Source organism: Anomalospiza imberbis, chromosome 1 (assembly GCF_031753505.1).
Source record: "Anomalospiza imberbis isolate Cuckoo-Finch-1a 21T00152 chromosome 1, ASM3175350v1, whole genome shotgun sequence".
NCBI classification, from domain to species: domain Eukaryota; kingdom Metazoa; phylum Chordata; class Aves; order Passeriformes; family Viduidae; genus Anomalospiza; species Anomalospiza imberbis.
This window is the reverse complement of record NC_089681.1, coordinates 34,910,026-34,926,977: the sequence shown is the minus strand read 5'-3', so window position 1 is coordinate 34,926,977 and position 16,952 is coordinate 34,910,026. Positions and strand designations below refer to the sequence as shown.

Below are 16,952 nucleotides of genomic sequence, written 5' to 3'. Positions count from 1 at the left end.
ATATGGGAAATAAACACTTCTGTTACCATTTAATAGTACTTTGTAGTCAATAATAGAGAGCACCCTGATTAAATAATTCACTTTACTGTCAAAGCCAATGGAACGTATGATGTTTTGTTTACTTCTCCAACCAGATGTTTTTATGAAAGCACTCTGACTGTAAAGTCAAAAACATTTCTCCTTTCTATTCCTTACATTAATTTCACTGATAAATTATATTCAGTAGAGGAATCTATCTTTTATGGTGGCTTGACCCTAATTAACGTGGATGTTTTTGATGAATGACATTTATAAGTTTTCCAGCTATATGCAGACTTAAGAGCATGATTGATTGCCCAAGCAATTTCTGCAACAATAAGCTTTCATTACAAAATCTTTGATAAAAATCACAATTCTCTGGCAAACTAATAATTTATGGAAATTAAATGCATCTTTATTTACAAGCTTTATACACTGTATCTGGCAAACAGGATAAGGAAGTTCTGTTTTGTAACACTGAATACAGATTACACAACTAAATCTTTAAGCAGTCTTAAAGGAAAATTCAGGAAATACAGTGTCTGACTTGTTAGTAAGTACCCTGCAGCAGAGTGTAGGAATGAGTCCTGCCTGAGATCATGGCAAGAACCATGCTATTTTCACAGGCAAACAACAAGATCACAGTCAAGAAAGTAGGATTGAAGATCACACTTATTACAAAGTTAAGTCTATTTGTAATGGGTCAGAAGAGTGATTAATTGTCAGCAACAGGACATACCTGAACTCGTGCCACTTTGTTGATGAGAACCAAGCACTGACAGTCAAAGTACCAGGCATTCATTTCAGGCCTAGGATGGAAGATGTAAAAATTTCAGTTTGATCTTCACCCAGTGGTATTCTGTCTCTTCTTTGTCATTTACCCTCAGGAAATGGGTCATTCCTAGGTCAGAGCAATTATTTTTCAGAGGCACTTGTTTCTTTGGAAGAGCAATGACAGAAGTTTCCAGCTAAACAGAAACAAAAGGTTGTACAGCATGCCAAAGAACAGATCATGATAAACTAGATGTTCTGTGTTGTCAAGAAGTGAATGTTATTATCGGCCTTCAGCTACACCTCAGCATGCTCTTCAGAAAGGACTGCTAAAATCTGGTGTTTTCTTCACTGAAACCCTTGCAGAGCTGATCCTGCCTAGCCTGCAAGACTAGCAGTTTAGCCTGACCTGGCTCTGAAAGCTCTCTACATGTACAGTCAAGAAAAGAGGAGAAAGAAAACAAGTGTGAGCTAGAGGGAAGATGGCAATATCATCACATCCCATAACGAATGCAACAGTTTTTCATTTAGATGTGACAACCTAGCATCTAAAAAGCATGTGTACAACTGGATTGTAGTTATGATATCGTAAATACTATTAGCAGTGCCAGCTACAAAGAGAGAACAACAGCACATGCTCCACTGCACAGAGCAGCTTTGAGTGTTGTGGGGGCTCTTTACTTCTTGTTCCTGTTAAGCCAATTTGGCACTCACTTCCCGACCGCTGCTGAACTCTGTATCTTATTTTGCCCGTCACCTAAGCAGGCGTTGTTAAAAGCCCAAGCGCTCACCACCATGCTACCTGCATAATTCCGGAGTGGTGTTGGTCACAGGCCTCCTCATCTCTTGGTCCTCAGAGGCAGCATGCAGCCCAGCAGTGTTCTGGAAGGACAGGAATGACCACTGAGCAACTTTGGCTTTCATGATCCTTTGGGTTAATTAATAGTTAGTCAATGGCAGTTAGAAAACAGCACCTGAGCTGGTAACTTGTGTCCTGGATACATCCAATTGAATAACTTCCATATCCCTCTTCTACTGCCTTCCAACAACCTCCAAAATTAAAAAATGTTTTCCTTCAGTTCTTTCACAGAGTCAGAGCTTGAACTGCTGCCATTGCACCAGGTTCAGCAACTCAAGCCACTATTAGATGTTCTATGTTAACACTGATGTCATTCCTACATGAGACCAAATATGGGCTGCTCAAAGTGTGGAATGTGTGTTAGCAAAACATGAATGCATTAGGAAAACAACATGAAAAGTGAAATACTGGGCAGAGCTTCTAGTACTAATTACAACCATCCAAATAACCTGCTCAAAGCCTTTGCTGCAGCAAAATCAATGTTCCCAGTGGTGGTTCAGGTACAGCCTAGTCCAGTGAGAACAGCTCTACAGCTGACTCTCATGCTGGGTCAATCTCAGCATCCAAGACAAGCTGCTCAGCACTGGTTTGGGTTTGTTTACCTAGGCTTTCCTTTTATTTCTTGGCTCAAAATCTGGTTCTGAGGCCCTATCTTGAAAACATTTCAAATTGATTTCATATGCAAACTCCTCTGCAAAGTTAAAGCCCTACATTTTTTTACTTTGAATATAATTTTGTGAATTGATGTCAGCACAACTGGCAAACAAAATGGATTCATCGGGACTGTCAGTGTTCAGAAACTGTCAATAGAAAATCAATCTTTAGGGCAGTAGACCGTTATAAAAAAGGAGAATGTAAGTGTTAGCAGCTTAGATGTGTAACCTGATTATATGGAATCCTCAATGGCAATTACTGTGAATGTTTATCTGCTTTTATCTGCTTTCCATAGTGCTCTGTCAAGTACAAATTGAACGAATGGTACAATCCCATTACACTAAAAGATAAATGCCTCAAAATAAAATAGGTTGAGCAGCTAACACACTCACTGCCCTATTGATTGGTATGTTCACAATGTATGCAGTCACTGATCTCATCAGCCATTAAAGGTTTACATAAATCTGTATAACAATCCCATGTATTGAAGTGTCCCAATTAACTGTCTAGTTCTAAGTGAAATTCTCCCTGCAAATACCCAGCTGAAAGAATGAACAGCATTTCCAGTACAGAAGAATTGCCAAGTCAAGGATATAAATGGGGGACAAAGACATCAAATGCTTCTTACAGAGAGCACATAGCAGTGATGCCTGGCTTGCAATTATGCTTCAAGTTTGGAAGTATTTCACAGGTTGGGAGCCTGTGTTTTTCAGAGTTGAAGACAGAAGACAGAACCTGATACACAAATACAAAATGGCAAAATGGTGGGAGTGGATCAACAAGCTGAAAAAAAAAGAAAAACAAAAAAATCCACTCTGTCCTTAAATTTTCTCCTGAGGGTTTTTAAACTAGATATTATAACACTTCAAACTGAAACCAGATGAACCCTTCCAACTGGTTTTCTGCCCTGTTCTTTGGCAACTGAGCTGAGCATAATACCCCACCTTCCAACATGCACAAACAGTCTTACCACCAGTAGCCAAATGTTCTAATAGTTTCTAGTTTTCTGATAGCTCAGAAGGTTCTTGGTCCTTTATGCACCTATAAAAGTCTAAACTACAGCTCTTGTGTTCATTAATTCATTGCAGTTCACTAATAACCTTCCAGTAAGTGGCATCCTCTACCACACTTCCTTGTGTTGGATGAGATTTCTAAGTATTGAAATAAGTGAAAATGAAGTTTGTAAAACCAAAGAAACAGGTGCTTATGATTGGGCAGGAATTTCTTTGAAGAACAGCTTTTTCTTCCATCTGATGTAAAACCATTGACAGTAACAATGAAGATGTACCATCTATTAAAAAAAAAAAAAAGTAAAATCCTTTTTTTGTCTTTTAGAAGTATCTTCCCGTTATAAACTCATTTGCTTCTATAATGGAAAATGCATAAAGTGACTTTTAATTAACTCTTGTCTTTCACTAATTTTATCAGGAAAAAAAAAAAACAACAACAAAAAAACCCCAAACAAAAACAAAAAACCCAAACTAAACAAACAAAAAAACCAAATCAAACAAAAATCCCACCAAATTGCTCCCGGGGCCTTTGCCATTTCTGGTTTATAGAACTTATTTCCATAAAACTATGGATGTGTTTACCTCTTTCCATTCAACGCTGGCAGTCCAATTCCAAAGCTCCCCGCCAGGAATCCCGTGGGACGGACGGTGTCGTGCGCTCCCCTGCGGTGCTGTGCTGAGTTCGGCTCTGGCAGTAGGTGTCAGCAGAGGCTCACCGAGGGAACCTTCCATCATCCCGGGAAGAGCCGCGCTACACGGATGAGACATCAGTGCTGTAAGGCACCACTGCTTTGTCACTCTGCTGCCTTTTTTCTGACCAGCCAAATAACGAAAAGCAGCGGGTCCAGCTGCGGAACATCGTACATGGTTGTACACCGCCGCAAATAAGCAGCACGAGCTTTGCTTACCCACTGATAGTTCATGTGCATAGCAAGTGTGGTGGTTCACAAGACAGATGCTGGTCTCGAAGAACATTTTGCGCTGGAGAATGACAGGACACCGTGATTTGCACATTGAGGACGTGAATGCCTGTTCTGAGGTTCGGAAATCATCAGGCGAGTGGATCAAGTAACTGCAGAGGAAAGATCCTCCTTATAGTGTGACTTTAGAGCACTGCATAAGGATGATTCAGGGGATAAAATTTCAAGGAGAGGTTTTTCAAATAAAATTGTACTAAGGTCAAGCTCACTACTCAGACTAAGAGCCATCTTCAGGTTGAGCAGGAGAAAGCTCATTCACGGGTAGAAAGTTTGAGATAGATTCTGTCAATATAGAGTATGTCAGGCATCCTATGGGGAAGGCTTTCTAGATTTGAATCAGAGCAAATCTAGATGAGTAAAATAAAGTGTCAAACAAGTTGCACAACTTGATGAAATAACAAGAGAGTGAAAGAAAGACAACTTCGATACAGCATCTTTGAAACTCTCAACATTTCTAGATAATACTGAGTGTAAAGGAAGTAAAAATCAAAAATCATTCAGAAAAAATCTGAGGTTACATGTGCCCAAGCCATCTCAATCCAAGGAACAGTAAAGTGAAGAAAAATCACTTCAGTTAAACAATGACCTTGACTCCCAAACTCAAAAAAAAACCCAAAAAAAACCACATGGCAAAAAAAGTCCACTAAATCTCATTTCCACAGAGAAAGCAGGATGGGGGAAAAATCCAATGATGCCAAAGCAGAAAGTAAGATATAATAAAGGGGATATAAGGAGAACACTGCAAGTGCATTATTTCTGTTAGGAATGTTTGACAGTGCCAGCCCAATATGGTCACCTGTTTTCTCTCAGTTTTCTCTCAGGACAGAGTACATACAGGAGAAGTGATAGCTGTCTGATCTTGGCATTTGTGAGTTTTGGTATTCTCTCACATTGCACTTTACAATCAAGCTGGCAGAAAATGTACTGATCTGATAGTGCTGTGCTAGATAGAAAAGCCATGATTATAGCAAACTTACGTAACCACAGCATATGCAGAGCAGCTGGTCACTACCAAATTGTAAAACCATATCAAAATGAGGTTATGCAGGCATCTGTCCTCAGTCTGTTCATTAATTACATGCAAGATTATACCTATCAAACTTGTGAGAAACACTGAGCTAGAAAGAGTAGCAAGCACTTTGAGGGAGAAATGTATAGTTTAAAATTCTCTTGACAAGCTAGTGAAATAAGATTAGAAAACAGCATATATAATATTTTATTCTCACCTATAATCACAGCATAAAGTACATTTATTGGAAGCATTTTTCAGAAAGGATCAGGGCATACAGTGAATCACAAGCTGATTGTGAGTAGCCATGTCAAATTGTTATGAAAAAGCAAAGCCTTTTAAAGGATTCAGTGAATGAGAGTCACAAGGATACAAAAGGATCAACACGGCAACTTGCAGCAAGCACAGTGTGTGTTAGCACCTCATTGCAAGAAACATGAGAACCAACAGGGAAAGGTCTAAGCTAAATCAACAATAAAATAATCATGATCTAGAAAAAATAAGGTTGAGAGAAAGAATGAATGTTGCTGTGTAAGCATGCAAGAGCAAGGAAACTGATGCAGATAACACACAAACTATAACTGAATCAAGATCTCAGTAAAGAATCATGATACAGAAATAGAGAAAATCAGAAAAATATCTTAGAGATAATATGGGTCCATGAAAAACAATCTGCTCTACTCACAACCCTTTCCCAGCTTTCTATTTGTGAATATGATTGATAAATCCACTCCTCTGATGGTTAAGCTTTGTTCACCTCCTGTTTATACCAGGAGTAGCCAGCCCAGCGCTCAAGGTGAAATTTGGGGGAGTGCACCCGATGAAGACAAACAAAAACATGCTACATTGAAAAGAAGAAAAAAAGGAAAATGATAGTTTGAGAAAAAGAGACTGAGAGATTACCTGCTGATATGTGGGTTAGCAGAGCTGAAAGATTTAGCTAGTGCTATAGTAACCTACAGAAGAATATTTGACTGAAGCTGATACCCCTCCAAGAGCATTATTTCCAACTTGGCTCTTCCAGAGCACTTCACTGGCTCTCTGTAGTGTGGGAAGAAAGAAATGCATGTGGAACCTCTGATACAGGGAGACACCTAAGCAGTCTGGCAGAGTGGGAAACACCAGCTCCTCAGAAAGGGAATCCCAACAATCCCTCTTCCTTGTTGCACAATACCAGGATCTTTGAAGAAGGCCTTCTGCAGGTAAACCTAGAATGTTGCCAGAATAAGACAGAGAAGAAAGTAGAGGATATGTAACTGCACCCAAAACATTGTATTTCAAGTCTAGGTGTAGGAAAGACAAATAAATCTTTAGGAACAGATAGGACCTGAAAATTCTCTGAAGTGGAGAACTATTTTTACTACTGGTTTAATATTGATTTATGTTTATCTAATCCCTTTAATTATTTTGCCTCGGTCACTCCCTAGACTCCAGACTCTTCCCAAACTGACTCTTTGTAAGCAGCCATCTCCCATTGTATGCCGAAGGATTTCTCATAAACTTGCAGCAGCTGCCACCAACAAATAAGCTACCTCAGATGCAGAAAGCTACTGGTGTTTGAAATATGCTCTACTGACAGCAGATCCATGGACTATTGGTCAGAATAACTGGGACACTTGCTGGGTCTTTCCTGCTGGAGCTCTACAAAAGTTGATTACAAAATGGATGCTTTTGGACTAGAGTTACAGCACACTGAAGACCCCAGGGTCTAGTAGATATCCCTTACTCACTTGCACAGTTCAACTACCCTTTCATTGTATGTCCACTAAATTTCACTATGCTTATGTCTGTGCGCAAGATTAAAAAAAAAAAATTCCTTCAGTTCTTTCCCATTTTTCCCTATGGTAGAGATGCCGTCCATTTCCTTAGTCTGGTTGCATTTGAATTGCATTACAGGGCAGAAAAGTTCATAAAACAGAAGACAGTAAAGATGAGAAAGCAGAACAACAAAACTGAAGGAAAACAAAAATTTTATTTAATTTTTATGTTGTACTCTTGCTATTAGCAGAGCTGGAAAGACTGCCTGTTAATGATGAGTAAGCATTAAGTAACAACACTTCCAGTTGACATATATATAAAAGAATTCACATATATAAACTTTAGTAACCCTTTCACTTCACTTAGAAATGGTGAAGCTTCCTTACAGTCTTATAATCTTGCCCACTCAAAGGGCTTATTCTCTTCTTTAAAGGTTTTAGACTCTAACTCCTATATTAATACAGATAGGAACACCTCCATGAATTTGTGGTAGGTTTTGAGATTTCGTATCTGTGAAAGCTACTGACTCATTGCTACTTCCTGATAACTCATGGGAAACATAAGGCAGGGGTTTCCATGTTCCCCAAAATGGCAACCACAGCTAGGACAGAAAGGAAAAAGGAGAAGAAACAGAAAACTATTTCATTAAATAAATTTGTTTTCTAAGCGGGATATTTTCTTGAACTGAAACTTTGGTAAGTTAATTCAATTTCATCTTCTTGGAAACTTACATTGTTGTATCACAAGACACTTTTTTCCTGCCCTTTACCATTAAGATTTAATCCCAATTCCCTTTTATACAACTTAAGACACAAAAGTAGACTTAGGGTTTGACTTAAGATGTCTAACTTATCATCTACTTAATTTTTACAATTTGCATTGAGTAAGATGATTATATGTCCTCTCATATTTTGTTTGCTGTATTCTTTGGATTTCTATTTGGAGGTATCTTGATATTACAATTATGCTTCACCTTTGCAATACATACCATATTGCCCTTTTTTTCTTGTATCTTTTTGTAGAGAAATAGCTTATAGTTCTTGGGTGGATGTTTGAGAATTGTTATTTAATATATTTAAAAGAAATAGTTTCAAATTTAAAAACTATTTTAAATTTTTAAATAATTTTAAAGAACTTTTTACAGATTTGAAAAATGTACTGTCTTCCATTATTTTAGCTAATTGTGCTTGCAGAGGTTGACTCTTAGATGCTGTAGCCAACATCACTGATGTTTCATATGATAAATAGTTCACAGCAGCAGGGATCCTGAATGCAAAAAATGGGCTCTGCTTTGTATACAAAAATTTAACAGGCTTGTGGTGTGAATGGGATGGGTGTTACAGTGCATCCAGTAACAAAAGCTGAAGGGCAGCTAACCTTCTGGTCTAATTAACTTTGAACTTTACAGAGAGCATGCTAAAGCATGAAATAGCAACACAATATGTCACAGCAGTTGAATAAGAGGATATGATTGAGGAATAACAAATTTTGGTTTTGGAAGAAGGGAAAGAAAATAAAGTGTGATTTACCTACCTACCTAGACAGAGGATATGATGCTTAATTGCATACCTCTCACTATTCCAGAGAAAGAACTGTACTTATTTACTTGAAAGTTGCCCCTAGTTAGGGGCAAAGCAACAGTGCTTACATCTCCTGAAATATCACCCACAAACTTGGCAACATCTTGCACCAATGTTCATCATGTCTCAGGATCAAACAGCAAATGACCATTATTTAATAACAGCTAAGACTAGGAAACATGTCTCTGTTTACACTAATCTGCATATCTGTCCATGAAGTCAATTTCTGTAAAAATCTGATCTAGATTTACTCATGACACTGACAAGTACAAACTAAAGTATGAAACTCAAAGCATGCAACAGTGTAGGAAACATAACCAGCCTAAAGTGGTGGCTATGAGAAGAGTGACTACTCCTCTGTACCTATTGCAGCTTGGGTGTTGATGTAAAAACCTAATGGCAATGCTTTGGAGAAGATGAATTTTCCTTGAAGGCACAATGAGAGGTAGGGATCCCCAGATGTGATTTGGTAACTAAGTTCCTGGAACTCAATAAAGCATTTAAGTTTATTTTTATTTGACATTTGTGTTAAACTTTCATCTTAATTGCTGTGGTCCATGTTTCAAATGTTCAATAAAATGTGTTGTACTGCCTTATTGGAGGAAAGCATTTTCAATACTATACCTTCTAATTTTCTAAGCTAATTAGAAATATGAACTGTTAGCTAGCCTCCCGAAGATGAACTTAATAATTCCTTCAGGAACTTGCTCTGAAAAGATGGGAATTTACATGCCTGAAGATAGGAGCCTCTTCATGAACATGGAGTCAGCGGCAGATGAGTCCATGTCACAACAAGCCTTTCTCATGATACGTAACCATTGATTTATTGCCTGGTTAGTTTGTGGTTGTGGGGTATCTACCCAGCCTGAGCATGTACTGTCAGGTCTGCTGAACAGAAAGCTGAGGTAAAAGGTCACCTTATCTAATTCTGCTCTCTACTTTGAAACTTTTTAAACTTCTTTTATTCCACTTGTCCTTAGTCAATCTCTATTTCTTTCATCCCTACTTTGGCTCATAGCCCATAGTGCTAGAGAGCTTGCTACAAGTCTACATCAGCTAACGACCATTTGTCTTTGCAGTCTCCCCTCTGAAGTTCAGCCCGTGCTATTACGTGGCTTCTTCATGTGGGAGGAGGCAGAAGTAGGATGTATGAAGGCAGAGTTGCTGCGGGGAAAGAAGTGCAAAGGGATGAAAGGTGGAGACATGCAAATAGGTGAAGCAAGAAAGAGAATGAAAGAAGGTATAGCAAGAAGGCAGAAGTCCTGGTGACCTCACAAAATATGTTTCCCCCCTTTGGCCTCTCATAGTTAGATGACAATGCATCATATCCACAACTACTGAGTTACTACACAAAGGGTTTGTTCTGACCTCAGTCTGTGCACCAGACTGTTGAAATTTACAGTCTTGTTATGCTTTAAAAGCAGAATGTCATCATTATAATCTGTTTTTTCTCTGTTTTCTCTCTCTGTATTGGTGGTGCTTTTAGGTGTGCTGTTCAGACATTGACCAGAGTGTAGTTAAACAAATCAACCTGTCTGCAAGGATATGCATAAGAGAAGAAAGCAAACAATGGAGCAGACATGAGGAAACAAATGAGGCACATCTATTAGCTTTGTTTGCTCAGCAGCCGGCCTGAGACTGATCTTTTAAAGATTTTCTAAGTTTAGTGCTTCCTAGTATAGAGGACATGGCATTAGGGACCTTGAGGGTGTACTTGTGTCCTCACAGTGGAATACCAAAGCAAGAGGAAAAAGCCATTCTTGTAGGAAAACTAAGATGGAAGAAAAGGCTGGCTGTAGTGGCAAGTCACTTTTTCATTTGTTTCCTTTTTCTTTAAGAGACTTTAACTGTATGTGAAGTCTGCTTACATTGAAGTGGAGATGGTTAGGATTCTCTGATATTTTGGTTTTCTGCTGTGTCTGTACAGGAGTGCAATAGCCTGACTAGCAACAGAAAAGTCTCTGGAGGAAATAAACTTGAAAAGAGCATGAACTTGCAGTTGCTCAGGAACTCCACCACCATGGCTGCATCTGCACACTGTGGTCTAGACTGGAAACTTTTCCAGGTTGTCAACACAGCAACCCATCACCTGCAAGAGGACCATGTCTTTCCCAAGTTGCCTAGTTTGTGCCAAAGTGTATGTGAAGCAGGAAAAAATTAATTATATCAGGTCAAAGAAGGATTTGTAGTGTTTTTACACACACATGTGCACAAAACTGACTAGAAGAGGCTTCCAGCACTTCAGACCCCTCAACTGATAAAATATTCTATTTACAGCTGACCTTTTGTGTTCCGTTGTGCCATCTCTGTGTTCTTTTAAGTGGCAGGAAAACTCTAGAAAGGGTTTCTTGTTATTGTTAGTTAACTGAACTGGATTTCACTTAAGATGGATGCTTTTGAAAATTTTTAATTTCTGGTAAGGAATAAACAATACAAGTATACCTGGTTAGAGCTTTGGAAATAGGAATTCTGTAGGCACTTTATGCAGTATTTAAGAAGCTCAAGTATTTTGAGATGATACATCAGGTTATAGGCTACCTTGGGGTGGAACAAATTTTTCCTTCTTAGGAGGGGGAAAGAACATTTTTTGATCTTAGTTTTGTCCTGATATGGGAGAAGATCTTTCAAGACTTTTTCCTCATTCAGGTTCTTTGTGAGAGAAGGGAAAGGAGGAAATAGTTACATCTGTTATTCAATACTGTCTCTGCTAATTTAATTCAATACAGAAATAGGGTTCTGATACTGACAGAAAAATTCCTGAAAATCTAGGCCTTACAGGAAATGTTTAGTTTTGTTTATCAAACCCCTTCTCCCAAGTAATAATACAGCTAGAATCACTTATCACTTTTTAGCATTACTACTGCAAAACAGGAGTGGGCCTCTTGAGTGGGTCAAACTGCATAATCTTTTTGCCTGGAGATTTGCCTTTTGGAAGTTGTCCTGTAAATAGTTTTCTGTGTGACTGTATTCTAAATAATTACACATGCAAGATGGATCAAGGACACCCACATGTGCTAACATTAAATGTGTGCAAGCCTCATGAGGAACATAAGGTGAGGATAACCACAGAAACATAGAATCATAGAACAGTTCAGGTTGGAAGGGACCTCTAAAGGCCATATAGTCCAAAATGCCTGCAACGAGCAGGGACATCTTCAGCTCAAACAGATTGATTAAAACCCCATCCATCCTGAACTTGAATGTTTCTACTGATGGGGAATCTACCACTCACAGACAGGCAGCCTGTTCCAGTGTTTCACCACCCACATTGCAAAATTTCTCTTCCTTATATCTAATCTAAACCTACCCTATGTCAGTTTAAAGCCATTATCCCCTGTCCTATCACTTCCTGCCCTTGTAAAAAGTACCCTCTTCAGCTCCCTTGTAGCTCCTATTTAGGTACTGGAAGGTCCTGTAAGGTCAACTTTCCTCTAACAACCCCAAGTCTCAGCCTGTCCTCATAGGAGAGGTGCTCCAGCCCTCTGAGCATCTTTAAGGACCTCCTTTGTCTGGACAAAGACTTGTTGCAACAGGTCCATGTCTTTCCTGTGTTGGAGACCCCAGAGCTGGATGCAGCACTCCAGGTGGGATCTCATCACAGCAAAGTAAGTGGGAGAATCCCCTCAACCTGCTGGTCATGATGCTTTTGATGCAGCCCAGCATACAGCCAGCTCTCTGATCTGCAAGCACATATTGCTGGGTCACATCCAGCTTTTCATCCACCCCAAGTCCTTCTCCACAGGTCTGTTCTCCATCCATTCATCCCCCAACTTATACTGATAACGTGGATTGCTCCAGGTGTAGTGTCTTGCACTTGTTGAACCTCATGAGGTTCCCATGGGCCAACTTCTGGAGAATCTCCAGGTCCATCTGGATGGCATCCTGTCCTTCTGGCCTGTCAACAGCACCACTTGGCTGGGTGTCATCTGCAAATTTGCTGAGAGTGTGCTTGATCCCTTTGTCTATGCCATTGGTGAGGACACTGAAGAGCATTGGTCCCAGTACGGATGCCTAAGGACATCATTTGCTGCTGATCTTCACCTGGAGATTGAGCCATTGACCACTACCCTTGGGATGCAATGACTTTTAGGTGCAGTCAGGTGACTGGGCACAATGATGGGTTAAAACAGTATTCCCACTAAAACATGGAAGCAAAATCCCTGGATGAAGAGAGGAATTTTGCATGAAAACATAACCAGCTTGACAAGAACTGATTATACCTACCTTTCCTAAAAGATGTGGCTTTTAGCTGTCCTTTTTCATCTCACTCCTTTGCTTCACTGAAAGCTGGGAAGGAAGGAACTATCCAAACTGATGTACTGAAGGGACATTGTAATTTAGGGATCATTCTTTTAAGATGTACTATAACAACAGATTAACTATACTAGACCTTCATATTGAGCTTATTCTCTGGGATTCACTTTTGCCCATACTATAATCTCTGTCTTCTTTCCAGCATCTCAGGATGCAAGAGCTGTTGCTGTCCTCAGCAGTGTCTTCCCTTCCCCTTATTACCACTCAAAAAAATCACTTGTGCCTTGGTTGTGCTTGGAAAAATCTCCCTCATCTCACATCCTCTCACTGAGGCCTTCCTGGAAATTCTCATCATTTTGTGAAGAGTCCAAGCTGGTGCCAACTCCTAAGGTTTGCCATTGTGGGGACCTCAGTTGGCCATACCCAGAACCATGGATCTGACAGAAATGTTTTGAGGCTGGATTGCACAAATTAAGGGTGAGGTGAGTTTTGCTGTGCTGCATCCTGTGGTAACTTGTGGAGAAGAAAGTGTGCCAGGAAGCACAGAAAAGCAGCCAAAAGAGAGATAACAAATGTTGCTTGAGACAAACTGATAACTATTTTTACCACATCCTGCTGTGAGAAATGAGCACTGAAGGTGATTATTGAGAAAAAAAAAAAAGGCAAAATAATGCCTACAAGACAGAGTGGGGAGGATGCCTCTGTACCCTGACTGATGTCTCCTATGTCCCGCTCCTCCATCCAGCCCAACTGATCTATTTTTGCCGCCCAGGTGGATAAAATATCGGCATCGAAAACCATCGTCACTTTCCGTGCCAGGGTGTGAACGCTCTGCAGCGGACGGAGCGGCCCGGTGCAGGGCAGGCTCCGTGTATGTCCCGATGGAGCACGGTCTCTGCCAGCGGGCTGGCAGCACCGGCAGCTCTCGGAACTCGCTCCCGAGGCGCAGCCCGCCGTGTGCCGCGTGTGAGGAGGACGGCGTCGCCCTGCATTACCTGCCGGTTTAGCAGGAGGATCGCGGTAATCCTTCCCTGGATCGCGCATCCCGCGCTAGCCGGCAGCCGCGGGCTCTGCGGTCCCTCGGGCAGCTGCAGCCGCGGGGCCCCGGGCGGGAGCGGGCCCGGCTGCGCGTCCCCGCCTGACCCCGGCTGCCGCCGCCCGGGGGGGCGCTGGTCGGGGCGGGCCGGCGGCGGGGGCGGCACCGACAGCGACTCCGACAGCGACTCCGACAGCGACTCCGACAGCGACGGCGACAGCGGCCCCGCCTGCGCCGGCGGGGAGCGGCGGTGGCCCGTGGCCGCCCCGGGGTGGGCGCAGCCCCGCGAGGGGAGCCCGTCATCCCTCGGCCGCGGCGGGAGGAGCGCGGCTGACGCGGCAGGGAGGAGGAAGCGGCAACTCCAGCGGGCGGACGAGCGCACGGACAGACGGACGGACATCCCCGGCCCGCCCCGGCCGGCGGAGGGTCGGAGGGTCGGAGGGAGGCAGGTACGCGGGGTGCAGCTGTGCAGGGGTCCGTGCCCCCTCCCACGGCCGGGTATAGAGAGCCCGTCCGGAGCCGCGGAGGTTCCGCGGCCGCGGGGACACGGGATTCACCCGGGGACACGGGACTTGGGGACGTTTCGCTTCCTTTTTGTTGCAGCCCGAAAACGTCTGCGTGCTTTGCCCGCACCGCCGGCGTTCCCGAGGAGCGTGTTCGGTGCGGCCCTCGCCAGGCTTCTGCGGAGGGGGCCGGGGGCTGAACGTGTTCCCGCAGGAAAGCGCCGCTCCGCGTGGGCGTGCGGCTCCAGCGGCTGGGATCCGCTTACGGACAGGGGGCAAAGTGCTCGCAGGCGAATAAACAAACAAACATGCAGAAACTTCGGCTCCCCCCGCCCCCGCCGCTATAATTTTAGATTTTTGCAAAGAAGTTTTAAAGTCATTTAGTGTTTCACATTCTCCTCTTTTTTCTTTTTTTTTTTTCCTTCTTTTTTTCTTTTTTCTTTTTTCTTTTAATTCCCACCCTTCTCCAGCAGTGTTACTGGCTCCTGCTGCTACTCTTGCCCTCATGTTTTTACTGCGTGTATATGTAGTTTTACACACTATGCTTTATTTTGCATGGCTGGCTCCGTGTGGGAGGGTTTACTTTCTGTGTTGCAACTACGGACACCACCAAACTCCAGTTCCACTACTTAACTCCATAAAGACAGAAAAGCTATGCTGGAATCAGACATTTGAGAGGTGAAGAATGGCTGGGAGTTTACATTTAGAGCAGGTGAAAGAGCCCTTTTCCAGAGTCCTTTACCTCTGCCCCAGCAGGATGAGGAAACCCTGGTTAGCTTTGCTTTGTGCCTTGCAAAAAGCACAAAGAAGCAAAACAGGGAACGTGGTTTGGGTCTGCAGTCCCTCTTCCTGGTGGTCTCTGTGCCAGAGAGGCAAGGACTGGAATTGTCTCTTTACTCATTTAAACACCTTCAGCATAGAGAAGGTTGGAGGCAGGGAGAGAACTAAAACAATGCTTCCTCCTCCTGTGCACAAGAAGTTGCAAAGTATTAGTGCTCCCTGCACAGATCTTTTATGGGAAGGTAAAATTCTGATGCAGACTTGAGGGATTTGAATTAAGGAGAGAAGTGGTCGAACTTGAAGGAGTATCCAGTAATACTCACTTGCATGACTTTGTTACTTGCAGGATGTCTGCCTCAGTGCTTTTGTGAGCATTTTTCAGAGCTCCTTGGCTTCCCCTTGCTGAGACTTAAATGCTCCTGCAAAGCTTTTTTTTTTTAATCTGAATTCTGTCAGCTCTTTCCCTTAATTTTTGAGATTGTATGAAGAGAAGAAATATGCACTAGTTGGCAGCAAAAACCAGTTAGTAATCTCTGTATTTCTCTCCAGTAAGTGCTACAGCCTCGTTATTATGTGGTCTAAACATTGAAATAGCAGTGACATTTATGCTGGACACTCAGAATAGATGTTGACAGCCCTTGCATTTAATTTCTTTCATGCTAATCTAATAAATTCAGTATCTATTGTAATCTCCAAAGAGGATTAAACATTTCCTGAGGGAAAATTATGCGGACTGGTGAATACATGGGCTGCATCCAGAGTGCTGCAAGACGTGTAATTCATTGGTTATGTTGTTCTGAGGGGACCTTCATCCTGATAACCAACAACCCATAGGAGTTGTTTCTTTTTATGATCAGCATGTGCATTCTCATTCTCCAGGGACAGGTATCTTTCTAAGAAGCCTGACAAAGCTGGATGTTCAAGTCTCATTGAACAGAAGTCTTCAAAAGACTTATGGGGGTACAGTAGTTGGGTGGTTCCTAGTCCACTCTGCTCACAAAATTATGTCTTGCAGGGAGCTAATAGTTCAAGTTTTAAGATGTGAGCACTTTAAAATCACTACTCTGTTCATTTTCTGACTTGTTTAAAGTCAATCCTCAAGTAGGTGGATAATTTGACTGTAATGGCATGTGTTTAAAATAGTGATTGGTGGTTTTTAATATGCAGAATTGCCTCAGCCTAGCTAGCTGGAGTAGCTGCAAGCCTCCAAAGCTGACTTGACCCAGCAACAAAATATTTCAGTAGGGTATGCTGAGGGCCAAAAATAAAGTCTATTAAATAAAATGGCCTAGGTATTAGCAAATAAAACTAGATGCAAAGCATCTCTCGTTTCTCTTGGGATCTAGGGGTTTATGATGGAAATCATCTGTCAATCTAAAATGCCATGCATGCTAATTGCAGGTTCATGTTAATCATCACTGTATAAGAGGGTATGTCAAATCCTATTTTCCTTCCCATCCATACAGGATAAGCTGCTAATAAGCTGTGATCCTTCAGCCACATCCACACATCAGTTCTCTCCTGGGTTGTCCTCCTTATATCCCAGATCATTTTACAGATGGTTTCAGTTTATAATTTGCATGCAAATAACTAGGGCTTTTTTGTCCCATGGCTACAAGCCATTTTATACACAAATACCCTGCATTTCTGCATGGAAATAGAGCTCAGATTACACATATTTGCAGTTCCAAATTATGTTTTTGTTTTGGCTGTCTAAGTTGTCATTAAGAAGAATGTTAT

The 16,952-nt window shown here is 41.8% G+C and overlaps 1 protein-coding gene and 2 long non-coding RNA genes across 3 annotated transcripts in view; 1 reads left to right on the top strand and 2 right to left on the bottom strand.

Moving 5' to 3' along the window:
• Window positions 1–343: 343 nt before the first annotated feature.
• LOC137472467 (uncharacterized) lies at window positions 344–3,522 on the bottom strand. The gene is made up of 2 exons (XR_010998199.1): window positions 2,931–3,522; window positions 344–1,839 (listed from the first exon to the last, which is right to left on the bottom strand). It is a non-coding gene; the product is annotated as an uncharacterized lncRNA (long non-coding RNA).
• Window positions 3,523–5,889: 2,367 nt separating this feature from the next.
• Window positions 5,890–13,727, bottom strand: LOC137472440 (uncharacterized). Its single transcript, XR_010998187.1, has 3 exons — window positions 12,864–13,727; window positions 6,834–6,942; window positions 5,890–6,342 (listed from the first exon to the last, which is right to left on the bottom strand). It is a non-coding gene; the product is annotated as an uncharacterized lncRNA (long non-coding RNA).
• Window positions 13,728–14,228: 501 nt separating this feature from the next.
• Window positions 14,229–16,952, top strand: part of SGK3 (serum/glucocorticoid regulated kinase family member 3) — a 55,750-nt gene continuing 53,026 nt past the window's right edge. The window contains exon 1 of the mRNA XM_068187495.1: window positions 14,229–14,378. The gene's annotated coding sequence lies outside the window, so the exon portion shown is untranslated. The remainder of the gene's footprint in view (window positions 14,379–16,952) is intronic.